This window comes from Mustelus asterias, unplaced genomic scaffold (assembly GCF_964213995.1).
Source record: "Mustelus asterias unplaced genomic scaffold, sMusAst1.hap1.1 HAP1_SCAFFOLD_181, whole genome shotgun sequence".
NCBI classification, from domain to species: domain Eukaryota; kingdom Metazoa; phylum Chordata; class Chondrichthyes; order Carcharhiniformes; family Triakidae; genus Mustelus; species Mustelus asterias.
In genome coordinates this window covers 32177-39714 of record NW_027590180.1, presented here as the reverse complement: position 1 = coordinate 39714, position 7538 = coordinate 32177, and the positions used below count along the sequence as shown (strand labels likewise).

General features: G+C 48.4%; 1 pseudogene; it reads left to right on the top strand.

Annotated features, from left to right (window-relative positions):
- The first annotated feature begins 4590 nt into the window (after positions 1-4590).
- LOC144485273 (interleukin enhancer-binding factor 2 homolog pseudogene) lies at positions 4591-5663 on the top strand (annotated as a pseudogene).
- The last annotated feature ends 1875 nt before the right edge of the window (positions 5664-7538 follow it).

Sequence of the window (7538 nt, the reverse complement as noted above, 5' to 3'; positions counted from 1 at the left end):
GACAACATTGAAAGCCAATGAAAAACAGGCATGGTGGAATCTGTCAGACACACACAGAGCACATGAATTATAGTGAGTAAACTCCACATTAACATAGCACACCAGCAATCCTTTCCTCCACATGCACACACACGTGGACACTCACATCCACATCTACATCTGCATTCATCCACAAAGTTCCGCGCTCACATGTAGGCCACACACCTCACACTGATTCCCTCTCTCTCACACCTCACACTGATTCCCTCTCTCTCTCACACCTCACACTGATTCCCTCTCTCTCTTTCACACCTCACACTGATTCCCTCTCTCTCTCACACCTCACACTGATTCCCTCTCTCTCTCACACCTCGCACTGATTCCCTCTCTCTCTCACACCTCACACTGATTCCCTCTCTCTCTCGCACCTCGCACTGATTCCCTCTCTCTCTCACACCTCACACTGATTCCCTCTCTCTCTGATACTCATACTGATTCCCTCTCTCTCTCACACCTCACACTGATTCCCTCTCTCTCTCACACTGATTCCCTCTCTCTCTCACACTGATTCCCTCTCTCTCACACACCTCACACTGATTCCCTCTCTCTCTCACACCTCACACTGATTCCCTCTCTCTCTCACACCTCACACTGATTCCCTCTCTGTCTGATACTCACACTGATTCCCTCTCTCTCTCACACCTCACACTGATTCCCTCTCTCTCTCACACTGATTCCCTCTCTCTCTCACACTGATTCCCTCTCTCTCACACACCTCACACAGATTCCCTCTCTCTCTCACACCTCACACTGATTCCCTCTCTCTCTCACACCTCACACTGATTCCCTCTCTCTCTCACACTGATTCCCTCTCTCTCTCACACCTCACACTGATTCCCTCTCTCTCTCACACCTCACACTGATTCCCTCTCTCTCTCGCACCTCACACTGATTCCCTCTCTCTCACACCTCACACTGATTCCTTCTCCCTCACACCTCACACTGATTCCCTCTCTCTCTCACACTGATTCCCTCTCTCTCTCACACCTCACACTGATTCCCTCTCTCTCACACCTCACACTGATTCCCTCTCTCTCTGATACTCACACTGATTCCCTCTCTCTTTCACACCTCACACTGATTCCCTCTCTCTCTCTCACACCTCACACTGATTCCCTCTCTCTCTCGCACCTCACACTGATTCCCTCTCTCTCTCGCACCTCACACTGATTCCCTCTCTCTCACACCTCACACTGATTCCCTCTCTCTCTCACCTCACACTGATTCCCCCTCTCTCTCACACCTCACACTGATTCCCTCTCTCTCCCTCTCTCTCACCTCACACTGATTCCCCCTCTCACACCTCACACTGATTCCCTCTCTCTCTCTCTCACCTCACACTAATTCCCTCTCTCTCTCACACCTCACACTGATTCCCTCTCTCTTTCACACCTCACACTGATTCCCTCTCTCTCTCACACCTCACACTGATTCCCTCTCTCTCACACCTCACACTGATTCCCTCTCCCTCACACACCTCACACTGACTCCCTCTCTCTCACACCTCACACTGATTCCCTCTCTCTCTCTCTCACCTCACACTGATTCCCTCTCTCTCTCTCTCTCACCTCACACTGATTCCCTCTCTCTCTCACACCTCACACTGATTCCCCCTCTCTCTCACACCTCAAACTGATTCCCTCTACCTCATACACCTCACACTGATTCCCTCTCTCTCTCACACCTCACACTGATTCCCTCTCCCTCACACACCTCACACTGATTCCCTCTCTCACACACCTCACACTGATTCCCTCTCTCTCTCTCACACCGATTCCCTCTCTCTCACACCTCACACTGAATTCCTCTCTCTCTCACACCTCACACTGATTCCCTCTCTCTCTCACACACCTCACACTGATTCCCTCTCTCTCTCTCACACCTCACACTGATTCTCTCTCACACCTTACACTGATGCCCTCTCCCTCACACACCTTTTCTGCCATTTAATTAGTTCATGGCTAATCTGTTGATAACCTCAAATCTGTATCCTGCCTACCCCTGATAACTTATCACCCCCTTGCTTACCAAGGATCTCTCCAACCCTGCCTTAAAAATCTGCTTCCTCCTCCTTTTCTGGGCCATTGAGTCCGCACCAACACATTAGAAACACCTGAACTCCCATCTAATCCCATCTGCCAGCACTTGGCCCATAACCCTGAATGTTATGATTGTGCCAAGTGCTCATCCAGATACTTTTTTAAAGGATGTGTTGTAACCCGCCTCCTCCACCCTCCCAGGCAGCGTATTCCAGACCGTCACCACCCTCTGGATAAAAAAGTTTTTCCTCCCATCCTCCCAAACATCCTGCCCCTCACCTTGAATCTATGTCCTCTCATGACTGACCCTTCAACAAAGGGAAACAGCAGCTGCTTATCCACTCTGTCCATGTCCCTCATAATCCTGTACACTCAATCAGGTCACCCTCTCAGTCTTCTCTGCTCCAACAAAAAAAACCCAACACTACCCAATCTCTCTTCATAACTTAAATGTTCCATCCCAGGCAGCATCCTGGTGAATCTCCTCTGCACCCCCTCCAGAGCAATCACATCCTTCCTATAATGTGGCGACCAGAACTACACACAGTGCTCGAGCTGTGGCCTCACCAAAGTTCTATATAACTCCAACATGACTTCCCTGCTTTTGTAATCTATGCCTCGATTGATAAAGGCAAGTGCCACATATGCCTTTTTCACCACACTACTAACATGCCCTTCTGCCTTCAGAGTCTGTGGACAAATATGCCAAGGTCCCTTTGTTTCACAGAGCTTCCTAGTGCCCTACCATTCATTGAGTGCTTCCTTGTCAAATTACTCCTTTCAAAGTGTATCACAAAGAACAAAGAACAGTACAGCACAGGAAACAGGCCCTTCGGCCCTCCAAGCCTGTGCCGCTCATTGGTCCAACTAGACCATTCGTTTGTATCCCTCCATTCCCAGACTGCTCATGTGACTATCCAGGTAAGTCTTAAACGATGCCAGCGTGTCTGCCTCCACCACCCTACTTGGCAGCGCATTCCAGGCCCCAACCACTCTCTGTGTAAAAAAGTCCCTCTGATATCTGAGTTATACCTCGCCCCTCTCACCTTGAGCCTGTGACCCCTCGTGATCGTCACCTCCGACCTGGGAAAAAGCTTCCCACTGTTCACCCTATCTATACCCTTCATAATTTTGTACACCTCTATTAGGTCTCCCCTCATTCTCCGTCTTTCCAGGGAGAACAAGCCCAGTTTACCCAATCTCTCCTCATAGCTAAGACCCTCCATACCAGGCAACATCCTGGTAAACCTTCTCTGCACTCTCTCTAAAGCCTCCACGTCCTTCCGGTAGTGCGGCGACCAGAACTGGACGCAGTACTCCAAATGTGGCCTCCTCACACTTTTCAAGATTAAATTCCATCTGCCACTTATCCGCCCATTTGAACATTCTGTCCATATCTTCCTGTAGCCCAAGACACTCCCCCTCACTGTTAATCATCTGGCCAATCTTTGTGTCATCTGCAAACTTGCTAATCCTACCCCCCACATAGTCATCCATGTCATTTATATAAATGACGACTAAAAGGGGAGCCCAACACTGATCCCTGGACACTGGCTTCCAGTTACTAAAGCAGCTTCTGTCATGACCCTCTGTCTCCTACAACTGAGCCAATTTTGAATCCACTTCATCCAATTACCCTGTATCCTATGTGAATTTACCTTCTTTACAAGTCTCCCAGGTGGGATCTTGTCAAAAGCTTTGCTGAAATCCATATAAACGACATCAAAAGCACTACACTCATCTACACACCTGGTCACCTCCTCAAATAATTCAATCAAATTTGTTAGGTATGACCTCCCTCTGACAAAGCCATGCTGACTATCCCTGATCAAGTTTTGCCTCTCCAAGTGGAGATAGATGCTCTCCTTCGGAAGTTTCTCCAGCAGTTTCCCTACCGCTGACATGAGACTCACTGGCCCATAGTTCCCTGGTTTATCTCTACAACTCATCTCTGTATCGTTCTGTTCCAAATGCTGACTGGCCTCCTGTGTTTTTGGCCCTTATTAATAATGATGTTACATTACGTTCAGATAAACCTCATGACTGAATAGCTGATTGCTAGGAAAGAACACAAGGAAGGTGATAGAAAATTCACCAACATTTGCTGTCACGGATTGTACTCTTCAGATATGTGATGAATGCAATGAGCTGACAATGGAGATAAAGGACTTGGAACATCCATTGAAGGGCAAGACGTCAAGGCTCGTAATCCAGGCTCAACATGTCACATGCCGACAGAGGAAAGATTATACCATGAGGGATGAAGTGGACCGCCCTTGCAGTGAACGGGTTACACAGACAGGTAGTGTTCAGTTAAAAGATAAAGATGGCAACTTCCTCACCTCTGTAGGTTTGTGAAAAGCACACATGGGCCCCAAAGTGTGATTGTTTGACTTTGTTTGTGCTCCAGTGCAAACATACTCAGCTAACACTTGCCTTTGAATAAAGTGATGCACCTGAATCAACTTGATAAGTGGTGGATCTGAATCGCAAGCAGCTAGTCCTTTAACATTGGTTTTATGCACACGATGTGTTCCCGACTCCATCCGAACAGGACTCCAGACTCCCCTTGGTTACCAAGATCAACAACGGAATTGACAATCTGATTGTGGCTCCGGGCAACTCTGAAATGCAAATCGAGGAAGTGCGCCAGGTTGGCTCGTACAAGAAGGGGACGATGATGACCGGCCACGATGTCGCTGACCTTGTTGTCATCCTGAAGATCTTACCAACCTTGGAAGCAGTTGCTGCTCTGGGTAACAAAGTGGCAGCGACTCTGCGAGCCCAGGAACCCTCTGAAATCCTCACTATGATCACCAATGAGACAGGCTTTGAGATCAGCTCACCCGATGCCACCTTCAGAATCCTCATCACCACTGTCCCACCCAACCCACGCAAGCTTGACCCAGAGGCTCCACCTGGACATCAAAGTCCTGCAGACTGCTTTAGCAGCCATTCGTCACGCTCGATGGTTTGAGGAGAATTCCTCTCGATCCGCAGTTAAAGTGCTGATCCGGTTGATGAAGGATTTGAGGTGTCGCTTCCCTGGATTTGAGCTTCTGACCCCTTCGATCTTCTGGGCCGCTCAGCTGTAATGAACAAGCCACCCAGGCAGCCACTGGCTCTCAATGTTGGCTTCAGACGCTGCCTCCCCCAGCTCCTTGCTGCAGGGTTTGTTCCTGCCCGGATCGGTGGGAATTACAGACCCCCTGTGAGAGTGGGAGCTTCCGAGTGCAGACAGTGATGACACTTGAGCAGCAGGGTGTGGTGTGTTTCACAGCGCAGACTCTGGTCCGCATCCTCTCGCACGGAGGCTGCAGCAAAATCCTGGGGGTTAGAAGGAGACGCCAGCAGCTTCGCTGTGGAAATGTCCACCTGGGACGGCGTGATAGTGAAGCCCCCCGAAAAGGAGGAGGGTGAGGAGGAGGAGGCCACGGAAGGAGCAGAGGAGGAGGTGGAAAACATGGAGAGGACGGAGTGAGGGACGCTGCTGTGATATTTAATGATGAGTCTCCTGTGACTGAACAGCATTCTGACACCGCACGCTTCAGCTTCAAACGCTGAACCAAGCAACTGGTCTGTCGCCCTGTGCGTTTCTGCCCTGTTTACCCTGTTTCTATTTGTAGTTGATATCAAGTTACAATAAAGTTGTATTATGAGAGAGTAAATGTTGAATTCCTTTAATTCAGTTTGAGCATTAACAGTGCGAACAATATTTCTTCAATGCTCTGATCTCCTGTTGTTAGATTGGCTAGGCGGAGCTTATCTCATAATTTACTATTTAGATGGAGCTTTTGTTGAATGAACCTCAGCTTCTAGTGGTTCTTGCTTGAGAAGCCAGGATGCCTGACTAGGTTTATATACTGGTATGTCTGGATCTAATCAACATCCCTGTTTCAGGGCTGTTCAATAGTAACTCAGATTTCTAAAAAAAAATCGATATGCTTTTTACTTTTAGTCATTGGATACCAGCAAAAAAGTTTATTTAAAGTTTATTTATTAGTCACAAGTAGGCTTACACTAACACTGCAATGAAGTTACTGTGAAATTTCCCTAGTCGCCACACTCTGGCGCCTGTTCGTGTCAATGCACCTAACCAGCACATCTTTCAGACTGTAGGAAGAAACCGGATCATCCGGAGGAAACCCACGCAGATACAGGGAGAACATGCAGAGCGTACAGTGACCCAAGCCAGGAATCGAACCCGGGTCCCTGGCACTGTGAGGCAGCAGTGCTAACCACTGTGCCACCGTGCCATCCCCAGTTGTGGTGTTTTTGAGTTGAACATGATTTATCTCTTTGTTATTCTTCCATGCGATGTGAATATCACTGGCAAGGCCACTATTTGTTGCATTCCCCAACTTGCCCTTGAGAAGTTGGTGGTGAGTTGCCTTCTTGAGCCACTGCACTATATCTGATGTAGATAATCCTCAGTGATTTTAGGAAGGAGTTCCTGGGTTTTGACCCAGTGACAGTGAAGGAAAGAAAGTCCCTGTCGTATTCTGTAGGTTGACTGTAAGTCTTTCTTAACTACTAGAACTATTTACACCTGGATGGTATTGGGTACAGGCTCGGAGCTGTCTCCATGCTTTGGTCTGCACTCAATACTGCTCAACACTGCACTTACCCCTGGGTTTGAGTCAAGTACCTTCTTATATCACTGTGTGGGTGGTACTGCACTCAATCCCACATTAACCCTATACAGGCCAGACCCTGATACTACAGGCCGCTCCTATTTGTTGTCCACTTCTAGACATGATGACATATTTCAAAGTGTGGAGTCATGAAAACCACCATCGCTCACACTATCATTCGTCCAGACTTACCTCAACTCTGCGCTTGTTGTATTATCCCATTGGAATAACAAGATCCAACTCCCCGCTATGTGTCCATTAATAATGCGCGCACTGGTTCTAGATTCCTCTGCTCAGTTACACCACAGGATGAGACCATACCTCAGGTGGGGAAATTCTCATTGCCTGGTCAGCACAAACAAACCTAGCACCTTCCTCAATACAAAGCGAACCTTGGAGTAAAACTCCTGGCAATCTAGCAGTGCACAGAATATTACTTTGTTACTTAAAGAAAGAATGTATCATTTAACAACCTGTAACTATTCTCACCATCAGCTGTAATAAATTAAGAATTTTCCCTGGTGGTTTCATGGTGGCACAATGGTTTGCACTGCTGCCTCACAGCGCCAGGGACCCGAGTTTGATTCCCGGCTTGGGTCACTGTCTGTGTGGAGTTTGCACCTTCTCCCCGTGTCTGCGTGGGTTTCCTCTGGGTGCTCCAGTTTCCTCCCACGGTCCAAAGATGTGTGGCTTAAGGGGCAAAATTGCCCCTTAGTGTCCCATGATGTTAGGGGGTAATGCGTGGGGTAACAGGGATAGGGCCTGGGTGGGATTGTTGTCAGCGGTGGCCCGTTGGGCCGAATGGCCTCTTTCTGCACTGTAGGGA